Here is a 20518-nt window from a genome sequence, read left to right as displayed (position 1 = left end):
AGGTCTCTTGCACCAGCTTCCAGGGGTGTGGCTACCAGAGGGCAAGCAAATTCGCTGGGGCTTCACAGCCCCAAGCTCTACAAACTTAGGGTTCAAGGGAATGGCAAACAGGGAGAATGTGCCCAGGCGTTCTTGAAAACAGGGCTCACAGGAGCAGCAGACTTGGCGTGTAGCCAATATTGTGGTGAGTGTCACCGGTGCACTCAGGATTGGAGACCCGCCCAGTATAGGAGGAAGAGCTGCTGCACAGTGACTGGCTCCCGCCTACTGAGAGGAGAAGCATGGCCCGGTGGGCACAGCTCCACCTACTGGAAGAATAATGAATCGAACTCTAAGACAGCATGTATTAAAATTTTTTTCTTTTTTTTTTTTTGGTTTTGTTTTGTTTTTGTTGTTGTTGTTTTCCCCAAAATTTTTTTAATTCATTTTATTTTATTTTTAAAACTAATTTTATTTTTAGTATTGCAATTATGATTTCTTTTTAATTCTTTTTAATTTTCTGTTTCCTTTCTCTCTCTCTTGTTTTCTTCTGTCTTTGCATTTCTTTTCTATTCTCACATTCCCCCTTTCTTGAATTCTGCCTGCTTACTCTCATTCTCTTTGGTGACTTATTCCCTCTCCCTATAATACCTTTCCTCCCAAGCAGCAAATAAATTTATAGGAGTAAACAGCAACTCAGTAGTCAAACAGAACAAGGAGCAATATGAAAAAGCAAGGAAGGAAAGGAGTACAAACAATGCAGGAAGGCCTAAATATCCAGGAGGATATAGATTCATCAGAAAAATGGTCATATAGAGAACTCAAGGAATACCTTAGACAGATGGAATGGAACCTTAAAGAGGATACGAGACAGCAAATTCAAGCAGCAAAAGAACACATTGAGAATGAAATACAAAAACAGATAAAAGAAGAAGTTAAGCATATTTATCAGAAGATAGAGATTATAAAAAAGAATCAGACAATAATCTTAGAAATGAAGGAACTTATAAGCCAAATTAGAAACTCAAACGAGAGCATCACTAATAGAGTGGAGTAAGTAGAAGCCAAAACGTTAGATAATGAAGACAAAATATATCATCTTTAAAAGAGTCTAGCCAACTTTCATAGGCTGGTTAAAAATCACGAGAGAAGCATCCAAGAGATATGTGATAACATTAAAAAACCAAATTTAAGAGTCATCAGGATAGAGGAAGGCACAGAGATTCAAACCAAGGGAATGTGTAATCTACTGTATGAAATAATTACAGAAAACTTTCCAGAAATAAAAAAGGAAACAGATATACAAATTGTAGATGCATACAGAACACTGAGCATACAAAATCAAAGTAGACCAACGCCAAGACACATTGTTATGAAGTTGTCCAATACACAGAACAAAGAGAAAATATTAAAAGCTACAAGAGAAAGGAGGCAGATTACATTCAGGGGTAAACCAATAAGGTTAACAGCGGATTTTTCATCACAGACACTGAAAGTGAGAAGATCCTGGAGCAACGTAATTCAAACACTGAAAGAAAATGGATGCCAACCAAGAATTCTGTATCCAGCAAAATTAAGCTTCAGGTACGACAACGAAATAAAAATCTTTCATGATAAACAAAAGCTAAAAGAATTTGCAGCCAGAAAACCAGCATTGCAAAGCATCTTGAGCAAAACACTACACGAAGAAGAAATGAAAAACAACAACCAAAGCCAACAGTGGGAAGTGCCTCAGTAAAGACTGACGGAGGGGCGAAAGCTAATCATGGAGAAACAAACTAAATTAAAAAAAAAAAGAGAGACAAATAATCAAACATGGATGGAAGTACAAACCATATAGCAATAGTAACTCTAAACATTAATGGTTTAAACTCTCCAATAAAGCGACATAGACTGGTAACATGGATAAAAAAAAAACAAATCCAACAATATGCTGGCTCCAGGAGACACATCTGACTGGAAAAGACATACACAGGCTGAAGGTGAAAGGTTGGGAAAAAATATACCACGCACACGGTCCTCGCAAACAAGCAGGGGTGGCCATGCTCATATCGAACAAAATGGACTTCAAGACTAAGTTAATCCAAAGGGATAAGGAAGGGCATTATATACTGTTAAAAGGAACCATTCACCAACAAAACATAACAATTATAAATATTTATGCACCAAATAATGGTGCTGCGATGTTCATAAAACAAATTCTCCTCAAGTTCAAGAATCAAATAAACCACAACACAATAATTATGGGTGACTTCAACACACCTCTCTCACCATTGGACAGATCCTCCAAACAAAAGTTGAATAAAGAAACTATAGATCTAAATAACACAATCAATAACCTAGACTAAACTGACATATATAGAATATATCAACCATCATCAAGTGGATATACTTTTTTCTCAGCAGCACATGGATCCTTCTCAAAAATAGACCATATATTATGCCATAGGGCAACCCTCAGTAAATATAAAGGGGTGGAGATAATACCATGCATTTTATCTGATCATAATGGAATGAAACTGGAAATCAATGATAAAAGAAGGATGGGAAAATCCTATATCACATGGAAAATGACAATATGTTACTGAATGATCAAGGGGTCACAGAAGACATAAAGGAGGAAATCAAAAAATTCTTAGAGATAAATGAAAATACAGACACAACTTATCGGAATCTATGGGACACAATGAAAGCAGTTTTAAGAGGGAAATTCATCGCCTGGAGGTCATTCCTCAAAAAAAAGAAAAACCAACAAATAAATGATCTCACACTTCATCTCAAAGCCCTAGAAAAGGAAGAACAAAACAACAGCAAATACAGCAGAAGGCAAGAAATAATTAAAATCAGAGCGGAAATCAATGAAATTGAAACAAAAGAAACTATTGAAAAAATTGACAAAACTAAAAGTTGGTTCTTTGAAAAAATAAACAAGATTGACAGACCCTTAGCCATGCTAACGAAGAGAAGAAGAGAGAGAATTCAAATTACTAACATACGGGATGAAAAAGGCAATATCACAACAGATGCTACAGAAATTCAGAAGACAATTAGAAATTATTTTGAAAACCTATATTCCAATAAAATAGAAGATAGTGAAGACATCGATAAATTTCTTAAGACATATGATTTGCCCAGACTGAGTCAGGAGGATACACACAATTTGAACAGACCAATATCAATGGATGAAATTGAAGAAGCAATCAAGAGACTACCCACCAAGAAAAGCCCGGGACCGGATGGGTATACAGCGGAGTTTTACAAAACTTTTAAAGAAGAATTAATACCAATACTTTTCAAGTTATTTCAGGAAATAGAAAAAGAGGGAGCTCTTCGAAATTCATTCTATGAGGCCAATATCACGTTGATTCCGAAACCAGACAAAGACACCTCAAAAAAAGAAAACTACAGACCAATATCCCTGATGAACCTAGGTGCAAAAATCCTCAATAAAATTCTGGCAAATCGGATACAAAGGCACATCAAAAAATTTGTGCACCATGATCAAGTAGGATTCATCCCTGGGATGCAAGGATGGTTCAGTGTACGGAAATCAATAAATGTTATTCACCACATCAATAGACTTAAAGATAAGAACCATATGATCATCTCGATAGATGCAGAAAAAGCATTCGACAAAGTACAGCATCCCTTTATGTTCAAAACATTAGATAAACTAGGGATAACAGGAAATTACCTTGACATTGTAAAAGCTATCTATTCTAAGCCTCAGGCTAGCATCATTCTGAATGGAGAAAAATTGATGGCATTCCCTCTAAAATCTGGAACAAGACAGGGATGCCCTCTATCCCACTTCTCTTCAATATAGTTCTCGAAACACTGGCCAGAGCAATTAGACAGACGAAAGAAATTAAAGGAATAAAAATTGGAAAAGAAGAACTTAAATTATCACTATTTGCAGATGACATGATTTTATACCTAGAAGACCCAAAAGGGTCTACAAAAAAACTGCTAGAACTAATAAATGAATTCAGCAAAGTGGCAGGATATAAAATCAACACGCATAAATCAAAGGCATTCCTGTATATCAGCAACAAAACTTCTGAAATGGAAATGAGGAAAACCACTCCATTCACAATATCCTCAAAAAAAATAAAATACTTGGGAATCAACCTAACAAAAGAGGTGAAAGATTTATACAATGAAAACTACAGAACCCTAAAGAGAGACGTAGACGAAGATCTTAGAAGATGGAAAAATATACCCTGCTCATGGATAGGCAGAACTAACATCATCAAAATGGCGATATTACCAAAAGTTCTATATAGGTTTAATGCAATGCCATTCAAAATCCCAAAGGCATTGCTTGTAGAAATAGATAAAGCAATCATGAAATTCATATGGAAAAATAAAAGACCCAGAATAGCAAAAGCAATTCTAAGCAGGAAGTGCGAATCAGGCGGTACAGCGATACCGAATTTCAAACTATATTACAGAGCAATAGTAACAAAGACAGCATGGTACTGGTACTAAAACAGGCGGGTGGACCAATGGTAAAGAATAGAGGACACAGAGACCAATCCACCAAGTTACAACTATCTTATATTTGATAAAGGGGCTAAAAACATGCAATGGAGGAAGGATAGCATCTTCAACAAATGATGTTTGGAAAACTGGAAATCCATATGCAACAAAATGAAACTGAACCCCCTCCTCTCACCATGTACAAAAGTTAATTCAAAATGAATCAAAGACCTTGATATCAAATCAGAGACGCTGCATCTGATAGAAGAAAAAGTTGACTACGATCTACATATAGTGGGGTCGGGCTCCAAATTCCTTAATAGGACACCCATAGCACAAGAGCTAATAGCAAGAATCAACAAATGGGACTTACTTAAACTAAAAAGTTTTTTCACAGCAAGAGAAACAATAAGAAAAGTAAATAGGGAGCCTACATCTTGGGAACAAATATTTACTCCTCACACATCAGATAGAGCCCTAATATCCAGAATATACAAAGAACTCAAAAAATTAGACAATATGATAACAAATAACCCAATCAACAAATGGGCCAAGGACCTGAACAGAAACTTCTCAGAGGAGGACATACAATCAATCAATAAGTACATGAAAAAATGCTCATCATCTCTAGCAGTCAGAGAAATGCAAATCAAAACCACCCTAAGATACCATCTCACTCCAGTAAGATTGGCAGCCATTATGAAATCAAACAACAACAAGTGCTGGCGAGGATGTGGGGAAAAGGGTTCTCTTATACATTGCTGGTGGGGCTGCAAATTGGTGCTGCCAATTTGGAAAGCAGTATGGAGATTCCTGGGAAAGCTGGGAATGGAACCACCATTTGACCCAGCTATTGCCCTTCTCGGACTATTCCCTGAAGACCTTAAAAGAGCGTATTACAGGGATACTGCCACATCGATGTTCATAGCAGCACAATTTACAATAGCTAGACTGTGGAACCAACCCAGATGCCCTTCAATAGATGAATGGATTAAAAAAATGTGGCATCTATACACCATGGTGTATTGCACAGCACTAAAAAATGACAAAATCTTGGAATTTGCAGAGAAATTGATGGCACTAGAGCAGATTACGCTTAGTGAAGCTAGCCAATCCCTAAAAAACAAATACCAAATTTCTTCTTTGATATAATGAGAGTATCTAAGAATAAAGCAGGGAGGAAGGGCAGGAAGAAGATTAACATTAAACAGAGAAATGAGGTGGGAGGGAAAGGGAGAGAAAAGGGGAATTGCATGGAAACGGAGGGAGACCCTCATTGTTATACTAAATTACATATAAGAGGTTGTAAGTGGAATGGGAAAATAAACATGGGAAATGAATTACAGTAGAAGGAGTAGAGAGAGAAGATGGGAGGCGAGGGGAGGGGGGATAGTAGAGGATAGGAAAGGTAGCAGAATACAACACTTACTAGTATGGTATTATGTAAAAATGTGGATGTGTAACCCATGTGATTCTGCAATCTGTACTTGGGGTAAAAAAGGGAGTTCATAACTCATTTGAAGCTAATGTATGCTAATGTATGAAATATGATATGTCAAGAGCTTTGTAGGGTTTTGAACAACCAATTAAAAAAAAAAAAACAAAACTTAACCTAAATCAAAACCCAACCCGACACCTATTCCAAAACCTACCCCTAGTTGGAGTCCAAACCCTAACCCTAAAAATACTCTGACCTTGAATTTGACACTAAAAGTAACACTAGCTCTAAACTTTATACCTAATCCTACCACTAGACCTAGTCTTAACCCTAATCCTATAACTAGGCTAAATCGTAAACCTAGTCCATACATTGTCCATAATTTTAAAACCAGCCCTAACTCTAACCAAAACCTTGCCTTAATGCAAGACCTAACCCTAACCCTAAACCTAACACTAGCCCTAAATCTAACCCTAAACATAGCCCTAATCCTAGTTGTAATCCTATCCCTTACCCTAAGCTATCCCTAAACATAATGCTAACCCTAGGCCTAACCTTAATCCTTAGCCTAACCCAAACCCTCACCCTATTACTAGTCCTAACCCTAGCCCTCATTCCAGCTCTAAACATAACCCAAACTCTAACCCTAACCTTGACACTTATTTTGACCCTAACGGTAACTGTATGTCTAAACCTGACCCTAACCATAAACAGAACCCTAACAGTAGCACTAGCAATAAGCCTATACATAAACCTAACCCTAACACTAGCCCTAGACCTAAACCTAATCCTAAATCAAGTCATATTTCAATTCATAGTCCTAAAGAAAAACCTAGCTTTAACCCTAATGATAAACCTTAACCTAACACAAACACTAACCCTACCCCTAGACCTAACTCTAGTAATAATTCTTGGTTTAACTCTAACCCTACGTATAACCTGAACACTGACCCTGACCCTAACACTAACCCCATCTCTAAATATTATGCTAATGGTAACCCTAAACCTAATGCTTGACCTAGCCATAACACTTACCCCAAAATTAGCCCTAGTCATAATCCTGGTTTATACATTAGTTTTAGGCCTAACAATAGCCCTAAACTAACAAAAAACATGGCCCTAATCCGAGCCCTAACCCTAGTTTTAACCCTAATTCTAAAAATAGCCCTAAACCATACCCTAACCCTAGCTCTAAACCTAGCTCTTACCCTAGCCCTTTCCCTATCCATTACTTAAAGCTAAACCCTAAATCTAATGCTAACCCTAGTCCTAACTCTAATTCATAACCTAACCCAAACCCTAACCCTATTACTTGTCCTAACCCTAATCTTTGATTTAGCTCTAACCTTAACCCAAACCCAAACCCTAACCCTGACACTTATTCTGGCCGTAACACTAACCGTAGGTCTAAACCTGACTCTAACACAAAACCAAACCCTAACATTAGCCCTACTGGTAATCTTTTATTTAAACCAAAACCTAACACTAGCCCTAGACTTAAACCTAATACTAAATCTAGCCATATCTCTAGACCTAGTCCTGAACAACAACCTAACCCTATCTCTAACAATAACCTTAAACCTAACTAAACTCTAACCCTACACCTACACCTAACCCAAGTCCTAATTCTGGTAATAACCCCAACAATAAGTCTAACTTGAACACTTGCCCTCACCCTAACATAATCCTAGCTTCAAAGCTCACCTAAACCAAAATCTAATCCTAACACTAGCCCTAGCCATAACCCTAACCCTAAACTAACCCTAATCATAACTCTAGCTCTTACATTTCTCTTGGCCTTAACCCTAGGCCTAAACTAACACAAAACCTATCCCTAATCCTAGGCCTGAACATAGACTTAACTGTAACCCTAAACCAAACCCTAGCCCTAACCCTAACCCTAAGCCTCGCTTTATACCTAACCCTAGCTCAAAGCCTAACCTTTACCCTTAATACAACTCTAGCTCTATCCCAAACCCTAACCTAACACTAGCCCGAATCCTAATCTTAACCATAGCCCTAGCAATAGTTTAATTATATCCACTACCCTTACCCTAGCCCTAATCCTAACCATAAACCTAGCCCTAACCCTAGCTCTAATTCTATCCATTACCCTAACCATAATCCTAACACTAATGCTAACCCTAGGCTTAACCCTAACCCTATTACAAACCCTAAACCTATCTATTGCCCTAAAAAACCTAAACCCTAATCCTAAACCTATTCATTACCCAAACCCTAACTCTAACCCTAATTCTAAGTCGAGCCCTAAACCTAAACCTAAACCTAAACCAAATCTGAAGCCAAACAGTGACTCTAATAATACACATAGCTGTAAACTGACCCTTACCATAAATCAAACCCTTACACTAGACCAAACAATAAACATAACCCAAAACCTATCCCTAATATAACCCTAGACATGACATTAGCCCTAGCCCTAATTCTAGCCCTAACCCTAACACGAACACCAGCTTTCATCCTAGCCCCAAATAGAGCCTTAATCATAACCCTAACCCTAATTCTAACACTTTCCCTAGCCCTAAACCTAGTTATAACCCCATTGCTTATCCTTAACCTAACACAAACCCTAACCCTAACACAAACCTTAGCCCTAACCATAAACCTAGGACTAACCTTAACACTAACCCTAACCCTAATCCTAAACCTAAACCTAACCCTAGCTTTAAGACTAACTATAAATCTCGCCCAAGCCCAAGCCCTAATTCTAACCCTATCACTTACCTTAAACTTATTCCTAGCCATAGCCTAGAATAACCTAGCCCTAACCATAAACCTTGCCCTAACCCTAGATCTAAAACTAAGTCTAAATCTAACCCGAATGCTACACCTAAACCTAAGCCTAACACTAGCCCCAATCCTACCACTAATCCTAAAATTAGGCCTAACCATAGGCTAGCCCTAAAACAAAACTGAGCCATAACACTAACCCTAAACTTTTATCTCAACCAAACCCTAACCTTACATCCAGCCCTAAGCCCAGCCCTAATTTGAGTCCTAATCTTAATCCTAAAACTACCCCTGAACCTGTCTCTGACATTAACACTAAACCTACCTCTAAACATCACCCTAAACCTAAACCTTACCCTAACACTGGACCTAGTCCTAACCTAATTCTAAAACTAGTTCTAATTATATCCCTATATCATACATTAGCCATAATATTAAAACTAATGCTAACCAAAACCTAGTCCAAATCTGAGACCTAACCCTTGCTTTCACCCTAACCCTAACCCTAACACTAGTCCTAAACCTAACTCAAACCCTAGGTCTAACCCTAGCTCTAACCTTATTTTTTACCCTAGCCAAACCCCAACCCTAATGATAACCTTAGTCTTAAAACTAATCCTTATTCTAACCCAAACTCGAACCCTATTACTAGTCCTAACCCTAGCCCTCATTCTTGTTTTAACGATAACCCAAATCCTAACCCTAACCCTGACCCTTATTCTGACCCTGAACCTAAACCAAACCCTAACACTAGCCCTACCCATAACCCTATATCTAAACCTAACCCTAACACTAGCCCTGAATTAAATCTAATCCTAAATCTAGCCATATCTTTAACTAAGAACTAAACAAAAAACTACCCCTTGCTCTAATGATCACCCTTAATCTAAGCCAAACACTAACCTTATCTCTAGACCTAACCAATCCTAATTCTGGCTCTAGCCCTAACTCTAACCCTAATCCAAAAACAGACTCTGACACTAACACTAACTCTAGCTATAAAACTGACCATTACCTAACCCTAAACATAATCCTAAACGTAGCCCTAACCCTAGTCCTAAACCTAAAACCAATCCTAGTTATTTTTAGCCCGAATTTAGCCCTAAACTTAACCCTAACCCTAGCTTTAGGACTTACTCTAACTATTGCCCTAGATCTATTCCTATTTCTAACCCTATCTTTTACTGTAACCCAAACACTAGATCTAACCTTAGCCCTAACCCTAGCCATAGCCCTAAACCTAGAATTAACCATAATTCTAAATATAACCCTAAAACTAAACTCACACTATAACTAGCAATAACACTAACATTAATCGTAAAACTACCGTTAACTTTAGCCTTAGCCTAAAACATAATGAGTCATAGCACTAACCCTAACCCTTAACCTAAACCAAATCCTAACCTTAAATCTAGCCCTAAGCCAACACCTAATCCGAGTCCTATCCACAACCCTAAAACTTACCCTGACCCTGACTCTGAACCTAACACTAATCCTAGCTAAAAACATCACCCTCAACTTAAACCAAACCATAAAACTAGACTTAGCCCTAACCGCAACCCCCAAATTAGCCCTAATCAAAACCCTAGTTCTTACATGAGCTGTATCCCTAATGCTAGCCCTAAAGTAATCCAAAACCTAGCCCTAATATGAGCCCCAACCCTAGATTTAACCCGAATTCTAAACCTAAACCAAGTCCTAACCCTTACCCTAAACCTAACCATAAATTTAACCCTTGCACTAACCTTAAACCTAACACTAACCCTAACACTAACTCTAACGATAACCCTAGCCCTAACCCTAACTCTAACCCTATTCATTACCCTAAGCTAACCCTATTCCTAACCCTAATGCTTACCCTTGGCCTAACCCTATTACATTCACTAACCTTAACTTATCCATTACCCTAAACAGAACCCTAACCCTAAACCTAACCAATCACTAAACCTAGACATAACACTAACCCTAAAACTAGTCCTAATTGTAACCCTAGCTCTTACATTGGCCATAGGCCTAAAGCTAACACAAAACCTAGCCTCGCCCTAATCCAAACTCTAACCCTAACTTTAACCTTTACCCTAAACCTAACCCTAGCCCTAGCCCTAACCCTAACCGTAATACTAGCGCTAAACCTATCCCTTACCCTAAGCCAAACTCTAAAACTAAAGTTACTCTAGTCCTAAACCTAATTCTTAGACTAACCCAAAACCTAACTCTTTTACTAGTCCTAACCCTAATCCTCAATCTAGCTCTATCACTATCCCAAGCCCGAACACTAACCCTGACCCTTATTCGAACCCTAATACTAACCATAGTTCTAAACCCGACTCTAACCTTATACCGGCCCTTAACATTGGCACTACCTGTAACCCTATAACTAAACCTTACACTGACACTAGACCTAGATCTACACTTAATCATTTATCTAGTGATAACCCTAGGCCTAGCCCGAAAAAAAAAAAAAAAAAAAAAAAAAAACTTAGTCCTAGCCCTAATAATAACCCTTAACTTAACGGAAATATTAACCCTACCCCTAGAGCAAACCCTAATATTAATGCTGGTTTTAACAATAAACCTAACCCTAACTCGAACACTGACACTTACCGTACCACAAACCCTAGCTCTAAAACGTATCCTAACAAAAAACGTAAGACTAACAGTAGATGTAGCTATATCCCTAACCCTGAATCTAGCTATAATCATAGGCCAAAACCTACCTCTAACACTATTTATTACCCTAACTTTAACCCTGATGATAACCTTAGCCCTAACCCTCAAACCGACTCTAACACTAATCCTCATCCTAGTACAAACATAGTTCAATCCCTAATCCTTAAACTTAACCTAACCCTAACACTAACCAAGGGCCTTGACCTAAACCTAACCTTAACCCTAGCCCTAATCCTAACCTTAAACCTATCCCTAAACCTAGCTCTAAGCCTACATATTACCCTAACTCTAAACATGAGCTTAATGATAACCCTAGACCTAACCATAGCTCTAACCCTACCCATTACCTTAACTCTAACCCTAATCCTGATAATAACCCTAGCCCTTACCCTAAATCTACCCTATCCCTAATCCTAGACATAACCATAAACCTAACCCTTGCCATTGAGCTAACCCTTGCTCAAACCCTAACCATTACTCTGAACCTAACCGTAAGCCTATCCCTTATCCTAACCTTAAGCCAAAACTTAACATTAACCCTAACCCTAACATGAAATAAAACCCTATCCAATACCCTAAAACTAATGATAACCCTAGCCCTGAATTTAACACTAACCTTGACCCTAACCATAACTATTACCTAGATCTAACCCTAAACCTAACACTTGCCCTAGCGCTAACCCTAGCTCAAACTCTAAACCATATCCTATACCTGAACCTAACCTTAACCCTTAGCCTAACCCTAACTCTAGCCCTAATACAAAGCATAACCCTAGCCCTAACCCTATCCATTATCCTAAGCACAATCATAACACTAACGCTAATGCTATGCCTAACCCTAACCCTTTTGCTAACTCTAATCCTATCAATTACCCTACACCTAACATAAACCCTGAACCTAAAGCTACCATTACCCTAACAAAACCCAAGTGCTAATTCAAGCTCTCAAACTAAACCCTAAACTAAACCAAACCCAAAACATAATTCTAGCTCTAATAATACCCCTAGTTAAAAACCTGACCCTTACCGTAAATCAAACAATTACACTAGACGTAGCCATAAATCTAACCCTCAATCTATCCATAAGATAAGTCTAGACCTGACACTAGCCCTAGCCCTAATTTTCCCCATAATCCTGAAACAAACCCTAGCCCTCATCCTAGCCTTAAACATAGCCTTATTACTAAACCTAACCATAACGTTAGCCCTATCCAAAATTCTAAACTTCAACCTAGCCCTAAAATTAGCTCTAAGCCCATTTCTTCCCCTTAACCTAACCTTATCCCTAAACGTAAACCTAAGCCTAAAACTAGGCCTAACCTTAATAGAAACGCTAGACCTAATCCTAGTCCTAATTTAGCCCTAAACCTAACCTAAACCTAGGCCTAAGTGTAACTCTAACTCTCGCCTTAGTCCTGTATTTAATTCTAACCCTATCCCTTACCATAATCCTATCACTTGCCTTTACATTAGCCCCAACTCTAGCTGTAGCCCTAATCCTTTATCTAACCCTAACTCTAAATCTAACCCTAACCTAAGATAAACCTCTCATTAACAGAAGCTGTAACACTAATGCTAACCCTAAAAGTAGCCCTTACCTAGCCCTACAAAACAACCAAGCCATAGCCCTAACCCTAACTTTTAACATAAAACCAAACCCTAAGCCTACACCTATCCCTAATCCTAGCTCTAATTCGAGTCCTATATCTAACCCTAAAACAAACCCTGACCCTGACTCTGACCCTAACACTAACCCTAGCTCTAAACAACACTCACAACTTAAACCTAAACCTAGAGCTAGCCCTAACCCAAACCCTAATACTAGTTCTAATCAGAACCCTAGTTCTTTCATTGGCTGTAGCCCTAAAGCTAGGCCTAACCTAACCCAAAATCTATCCCTAATTGGAGCCCTAACACTACCTATAATCCTAATCATAACCCTAATTCTATCCCTAACTCTTACCCTAAACCTAACCCTAACCCTAACCTTTCACATTACCAAAAACCTAACCCTAACCCTAGCCTTAATTCTAATGATAAACGTAGCCCTAACCCAAGTTTTAACCCTATCCATTACCCTAATCCCAATACTACACCTAATACTAGCCCTAGGACAACCCTAACCCTATTCTTAACCCTAAAGCTATTCATTACCCTAAACCTAACCTGAACCCTAAACCTAACGATATCCATAAACATAATCCTAACTCTAATAATATTAACCCTAAAACTATCTCCAATCATAACACTAGACCTGACATTAGCCCTAGACTCAATGAAGCCTTAACTCTAAAACAAACTCTAGCCCTAATCCTATCCCTAATCTTAGCCTCAATCCTAAACCTAACCCTAACCGTAGACCTAACCCTAATTTTAAAACTCGCCCTAGTTCTAAAGGTAGCTATAACATCATAAGCTAGCCATAAACCTAGGCTCAGCCTTAATACTAAGCCTAGCTCTAATCTTAGCCCTAAATAAGCCCTAATTATAACCCTAAATCTAACCTTAACACTAAGTCTAACTCTAACTCTCACCCTAGTCCTATCCCTAATTCTAACACAATCCCTTATGATAACTCAAAACCTAGACCTAATCCTAGCCCTAACCTTCACTTAGCCCTAAACCTAGATCTAACCCTAACTCTAAATCTAACCCTAACCCTATGCCGAAGCCACACCATAACACTATGTCTAACCCTAATTCTAATTTGAAAACTAGCCCTAACTGTAGCCCTAGCCCTCAGACAAAACCGAGCCATAGCACTGACCCCAAGCCTTAACCTAAAAAAAACCCTAACCTTACACCTAGCCCTAACCCTAGCCCTAATTTGAGTCCTAACACTAACCCTAGAACTAATACTAACCCTGACACTGCCCTAAACACTAACCCTCACTCTACACATCACCCTATCCATAAACCTAATACTAACACTAGACTTCACACAAAACTTAACCCTAAAACTAGCCCTAATCATAATGCCAGTTCTTAAACTAGTCATAGCCCAAAACCTAACACAAAACATAGCCTTAATCCAATGCCTAACCCTCCTTTAAACCTAATCCTAACCCTGGACTGAACCTTAACCCTATCCCTAGTCCTAATCCTAGCTTTAATGCTATTTCTTACACTTAGTCAAAACCTCACCCTATTGCTACCCTAGTCCTAACCCTAATTCTATGCCTACCCCAAACCCTAACTCTATTAGTAGTCCTAAACCTAGCCCTCATTCTATTTCTAAACTTAAGCCAAACCCTTAACCTAATGCTGACACTTATTCTGGCCCTAACAATAAACCTAGGTTTAAATCTGACCCTAACCCTTTTCCAAAACCTAACACTAGCCCTACCAGTAACCATAACCCTAAACCCCAAACTAACATTATCCCTAGGCCCAAACCTAATCCTAAATATAACCATTACCCTAGCCTTAGCCCTAACAGTAACCCTTAGCCTAAACCAGACACTAACTCTACCCCTAGACTTACCATAGCTCTAATTCTGGACCTAACACTAAACTTAATACTATCCTGAACCCTGACACTTACCTTAACAAAAACCCGAAATATAAACCTTATCCTAACCCCCAAACTAACTCTAACACTAGACAAACTCTAAATCTAGCCATAACCATAACTCTAGATCTTACATTACCCATATACCTAACACTAGCCCTAAACCTCACACAAAAGCAAGCCCTAATTACAGGCCTAAACTGAACCCTAAGTATAACCCTAAACCTAAACTTAGCCCTACCCTATCCCTAATCCTCATTCTAGCCCTAACACTAGCTCAAACCCTAAACCTTACCCTAAACATAACCTTATAAAAACCCTAAACCTCATCCTAACTCTAGCCTAATCCTAACTGGAACCATAGCCCAAACCCCATCTCTAACTCTATCCATTACAGTAACCATAACCCTAAACCTAATGGTAACCCTAACCCTAAACCTAACTCTTACCTTACCCTAGCACAGACTGTAACCCTAACCCTCGCCCTAGCCCTCAACCTAGCTCAATCTCTAATTCTTACACTAAACCTAACCCTAACCCTAATTCAAGGCCTAATCCTAACCTTAACCCCAGACCAAATCCTAACATTAACCCTTGCCCTAACCCTAGTTCAAACACTAAATTTAACCCTTATGATATCACTAGATGTAAAGCTAAACCTACCCTAACCCTAAACATAAACCTAACCCTAGAACTAACAGTGAACCTAACCCTAACCCTAAATCTAAGCTAGCTGAAACCCTAAAACTAATTCTAAACCTAAACCTGATGCTTACCTAAACCTAACCCTATCTTTAACCTGACATCTAAAACTTTTACTCTAATACTAATGATAACCCTAGCCCTAACCTAAACACTAACCATAACCATAACCCTAGACCAAACCCAAATTAACCTTAATCATTGGAAAAATATTAGCTCAAACCTTAAACTGTACCCTAAATGTAATTTTAAGTGTAACCCTTGCCCTAACCCTGACAGTAACCCCAAATTTAGCCCTAATCCTAATCATTATCCTAGCCCTAACCCTAGATCTAACTCTATAAATTACCCTAACAATAATCATAACCCTAATGCTAAACCTAGGCCTAACCCTAAACCTATCACAAAACGTAACCATATCCATTACCTTAAACCTAACATGAACACTAAATCTAACACTCTCCACTACCCTAACCCTAATTCTAACCTTAATGCTAATTTGAGCCTTAACCCTAAACCTTAATTTAACACAAACCCAAAGCCTGACTCTGACGCTAACAATACACAAGCTTTTAATCTTACCCTTTCCCTAAATGTAACACTTAATTTGACCTAGCCATAAACCTAACTCTAAAAATATCACTAACTGTAAACATAGACCTGACATTAGTACTAGCCTTAATTCTTGCCCTAAACCTAACACAAAACCTAGCCCTTATCCTAGCCTTAAATCTAGCCTTAATCCTAAACCTAACCATAACCTTTGAATTATCCCTAAGACTAATCTTACAACTAGCCTTAACCTTAACCATAGCACTAAAATAAAACCGAGTAAAGACCTAACACTAACATTAACTTAAACCAAACCCTAGCACTACACCTAGGTCTAACCCTAGCTCTAATTCAAGTCCTTATCATTACCTTAAAAATCACCCTGAACCTGACTTATATCCTAACATTCATCCTAGCTCAAAACACCCTCTAAATTAAACTGAACCCTTACAGTATACCTAGCCTTAATTCGAGTCCTAAACCTAAACCTAAAGCTAACCCTTACCTGACTGATATCCTAACATTAACCCTAGCTATAAATAAAAACCTAATCTTAAACCTAACCCTAACACTTTATCTACCCCTACCCCTAACCCTTATTGTAACCCTAGTTCTTATATTACCCATTGCCCTAACCCTAGTCTTAAACCTCACACAAAACCAGTCCTAATCTGAGCCATAAACCTAGCTTTAATCCTAACCATAAACCTAACATTAGCCCTAACCCTATGAGTTACCCTGAGCAAATCCTTAACCCTAATGGTAACCCTAGACCTATCCTTAATCCTTAGACTAACCAAATCCTAACCCTATTAATAGTCCTAACACTATTTCTCATTCTAGCTCTAATGCTATCCCAAAGCCTAACACTAACCCTAACCCTTATTCTTACCATAACATTAACCCTAGGTCTAAACCTGACCCTAACCCTACACCAAACCCTAACAGTAGACACACGTGTAACCTTATACCTAAACTTAACCCACAAATAGCTCTAGACATAAACCTAATACAAAATATAGCAAGAACTCTAGCTCTAGAACTAAACAAAATCCAAGTCCTAGCCCTAAAAAAAAAAAAAAAAAAAAAAAAAAAAAAACTTTACCTAAACCAAACACTAACTATACGCCTAGACCTAAACTTAGTTCTCATTCTGGCTTTAACCCTAACTTTTACTCAAACCCAAACACTGACCTGGACTTTAACACTAAACCGACCTCTAAACCTGAAACTAACCAAAACCTAAACCTAATTCTAGCCCCAGCCATAACCCTAACCCTAAAACTAGGTAATTATAACCCTAGATCTTATATTACCCATAGCACTAACACTAGACCTAAACCTAACTCTAAACATAGAGCTAATTTTAGGCCTAAACCTAGCCCTAAGCATAACCCTAACCCTAACCCTAGCCTATACATATCCCTAGACCTAACCTTAGTACTAAAATATATCAAAGCCTAACCCTTAACCTAAACATAAGTCTAGACTTATCTATAAATCTCACCCTAAACCTAGCCCAAATTCTAAACTTAACCTAGCCCTAAACCTAGCTCTAAACCTACCCATTATCCTAACCCTAAACCTAGCTCTAAACCTACCCAGTATCCTAACCCTAAACCTAAACTTATTGATAATCTTACCCGAAACCTAATGTTAACCCTAACCCAAAATGGAAACCTAACAATAGACATAACCCTAAAATTAAACTGAGCATAGCCCTAACTCTAGATCAAACCATAAACCGATCCAAAAACCTAAACATGACCATTGCTCTAAATCTGTCACTAATTCTAACTCTAAACCAAATCTAAACCTAACCTAACCCTATTTGTTACCTTAACCCTAAACTTAATGTTAATGATAACCTTAGACCTAACTCTAACCCTAACCCTAAACCTACTGTAATCCTAAACCTAGACCTAACCCTAAACCTAGCCCTAACCCTAGCTCAAAACCTGACCTTTATGCTTAACATAACCCTAATCCTAACCCTAACTCTAGTTCTAACACTAACTCTAACCCTAACTCAAGGCATATTACTACCCTTAACACTAGTTCTAAACTAAGCTCTAACCCTATCAATTACCTTAAACATAACCATTACCCTAATGCTAACCCTAAGCTTAACCCTAGGCTTATCACTAATGCTAACTGTATCAATTACCCTAAACCAAACCTGAACCTTAAAACAAACACTAAGTATACCAAAAAACCTAACTCTAATGCTAATTTGAGCCATAAACCTAAATCCTTACCTAAGCCAAATCCTAATTCTAATAATTCCCTGAGCTCTAAACCTGACCCTAACCCGAAACCTAATACTTACAATAGATGTAGCCATAAGCCTAAGACTAAAACTATCTTTAACCATAACCTTGGACCTGATATTAGCCCTAGCACTAATCCCTAGCACTGAAAATAAGACAAACACTAGCCTTCATCCTAGCCCTAAACCTAGCCTTAACCATAACCCTAACACCAACCTTAGCCCTAACCCTAACTCTAACCCTCACCCTACTTATAAACCTAGCTATAACACCATTTTTTACTCTAAATTTAAACCTAACCCTATCTCTATCACTACGCCTAAGCTGAACACTAATCCTAGCCCTAATCCTAGCCTAATTTAACCCAATACCAAACCCTAACTTTAATTTTAGCCCTATCACTAACTCTAACTCTCACACTAACCTTATCCCTAGTTTTATACCTATCCCTTACCATAACTCTAAACCTGGCCCTAAACCTTGCCATATCCTTAATACTAGCCTAATCCTACATCTAACCTAACTATAAATTTAACCCTAATTCTAAGTCTAAGCATAACACTAACACTAGCCCTAACCCGAATACTAATTGTAAAACCAGCCCTAACTCTAAACCTAGGACTAAAACAAAACTGAGCAATAGACCTATCACTAAATCTTAACTTAAGCCAAACCCTAAACTACTACAAAAACTAATCCTAGCCTTAATTGTGTCCTAACCCTAACCTTAAAATTAACCCTGACACTTACTCATATCCTAATACTCACCCTAGCTCTAAACATGATGCTAACCTTAAACCAATTCCTAACAGTAAACCTATCCCTAATTCGAGTTCTAACCCTGACCCTGACTCCTATCCTAAAAATAACTCTAGTTCTAAATATAACCCTAACCTTAAATCTAACACTAACACTACAACTACCCCAACCTAACCTTAAAGCTAACCCTAATTGTAACCCTGGTTCTTGCATTACCTTTTGCCCTAACACTAGCCCTAACACTTACACAAAACCTAGCCCTAATCCTAGCTCTACACCTAGCTTTAACCATAACCCTAACCCTAACCCTACCCCTAACACTAGCTCTAACACTATCCTTAACCGTAAGCAAAACCCTAAACCTAATCATAACCCTAGACCAATCCCTAATCCTCAGCCTTATAAAAACTCTCACCTTATTAATAGTCCTAACCCGAGCCCTCATTCTAGCTCTAACCCTATCCCAAACCTTAACCCTAACCCTGACCCGTATTCTGACTATAACATTAACCTAGATCTAAACCTGACCCTTACAGTAGACCAAACCGTAACACTAGCCCTACCAGTAACCGTATACTTAAACAAGACCCTGTCACTAGCCAGAGACCTAAACCTAATCCTAAATCTAGACTTAACTCTAGCTCTAGACCTAATCAAAACCTAGAAAAAAACCTAGCCTTAGCCATAACAATAACCCTTAACTTAACGCAAAGACTAACCCTTCCCCTAGACATAAACCTAGTCCCAATTCTGGCTTTAAATTAACTCTAACTCTAACCTGAACACTGACCCTGCATTTAACACTAAATCTATCTCTAAATCTGACCCGAAACAAAAACCTGAACCAAACACTAGACATAGCCATAACCCTAATCCTACAACTAGCCCTAATCATAATCCTAGCTCTTACATTACCCATAGCCCTAACTCTATGCCTTAACCTTAACACAAAACCTAGAGTAAATTATAGCCCTGAATCTAGTCCTAAGCGTAACCCCACACCTAACCCTAACCCTAGCCTTAACCCTAAACCTAACCCTAACCTTAGTCTTAAACCTTACTCAAATCCTAACCCTTAACATAAATATAAACTTATACCTATAATTTACTCTAAATCCTAAACCTAGCCCTAACCTTGAACTTAACCCTATCCCTAAACCTAGTTCTAAACCTACACCTTACCTAACCCTACACCTAACTCTACTGATAACCCTAGTCTTAACCCTAACCATAACCCTAATCCTAACCAGAAAACTAACAATAGACCTAACTCTAAAAGTAACACTCACCATAACTCTAAATCTAGATCAAAACCTACCCCGTAACATAAACCTAAACATAACTGTAGCCTTAATATTAACCCTAAAACTAAATTGAGACCTAAACCTAAACCTAAACCTACAT

This window comes from Callospermophilus lateralis, chromosome 18, assembly GCF_048772815.1.
Source record: "Callospermophilus lateralis isolate mCalLat2 chromosome 18, mCalLat2.hap1, whole genome shotgun sequence".
Lineage (NCBI taxonomy): Eukaryota > Metazoa > Chordata > Mammalia > Rodentia > Sciuridae > Callospermophilus > Callospermophilus lateralis.
Note: the sequence above shows the minus strand (reverse complement) of the source record.